This window comes from Eurosta solidaginis, chromosome 4 (genome assembly GCF_040869045.1).
Source record: "Eurosta solidaginis isolate ZX-2024a chromosome 4, ASM4086904v1, whole genome shotgun sequence".
Taxonomy (NCBI): domain Eukaryota; kingdom Metazoa; phylum Arthropoda; class Insecta; order Diptera; family Tephritidae; genus Eurosta; species Eurosta solidaginis.
This window is the reverse complement of record NC_090322.1, coordinates 5,644,021-5,645,451: the sequence shown is the minus strand read 5'-3', so window position 1 is coordinate 5,645,451 and position 1,431 is coordinate 5,644,021.

Below are 1,431 nucleotides of genomic sequence, written 5' to 3'. Positions count from 1 at the left end.
TACATACTGCTTCACTATACCAACTAATACACAATTCACTTTTGATTTTGTTTGATGGAAACCAAAACACTTGCTTATTTATATATTGTTGCACAGTTTTCAAATACAACTAATGCAACTTAAATATAATATAAACACTTATTTTGGCAATTATTTCAAAATTAATATACAAACACTTCTTTTCTTTGTCACACTTTCACACTTCTTCCTCTTGCACATTTTTGTTTTGCTACATCTTTCAGCAATGGCCGACATTTAAATCAACAACACAACACAAATTTCACAAATATACAAATATTTTTTCTTTCAGACCACTTTTTGATATCAGAGAATTTAAACAGAATTTAAATTCTCTGATACAATGCTCAACATCTGATCAACAGGCACATGTCTTTTGTGTATTGTTGGTCTTATTTACATATTTAAGGGTTGATTTGAGGCAGGTCAAATGTATTTAAGTTTGACTTGGCTTATCAAACCTGCCTTTGAAAATATTCAAGTACATAGGTACTTACATCATTTTACTGAATAACACATATAAAATGCTTTAGGAAATTTCTTTATAGGTACCTCCCCTCCCACCCATAGTCCAAATAATAACTAAATATTTTTTTATTAATTCAATTGTTATCAAATATTTTATTTATTTCAATTTTTCAATTTATTAATAATTCATACTTCATGGTTAATATGCATACATTTTATGCAAATTAACGTTTTATAAATATGCAATGGATTTCGTGTGCACAGAAATTCCAAGTGTGCAAATGCCGTCGGCAAAACACTATTTGCATGCATATTTCAATTTGCATACATTTTCCTAACATTTTAATTTATTAACAAAAAGGGATGGGATAATTCATAAATGTATGATTAATTTACAAACATTTCATGAAAGGGCATATTTTGGGTATATGAATAGGTTTTTGTTTGTAAAGAAATAAGCAAAACTTCTGCAATTTACATCAACATAAAACAAGCAAATATATTGCTATTATTATATTAATTAAGTTCAAATTCATATTAAATCATAAAACAAGCAAATATATTGCTACAAGTAATAAAATTTAAATTGAATTAATCCTACTAAATACCTATATTCCCACAAAGAAATCATATTAAGAGAAAATGCAGAGAATTTATACACCAGCTGAAACTGTTGACAGAGAATTTTCTGCTGTTAACTGGTTAACATTGAAATTGGATTGTGTGTGGTGAAGTGCAAGACGTGTTCACATGCAAAAAAGTTGGAATCTAGCAAAAACGCCTTCTCATTGTGTTTAAATTCTCTGGCTGAATTTTGAAGCAGCGAGTTCAACCTTCTTATAATTTTAACTTCTTTGTTGTAACACCCGAGATCGAATGGATGTTGCGTTATTTTTTCTGTTTTGTTTGTTGATAATTTAATTTATTGTTCTGTAAACTGAATTG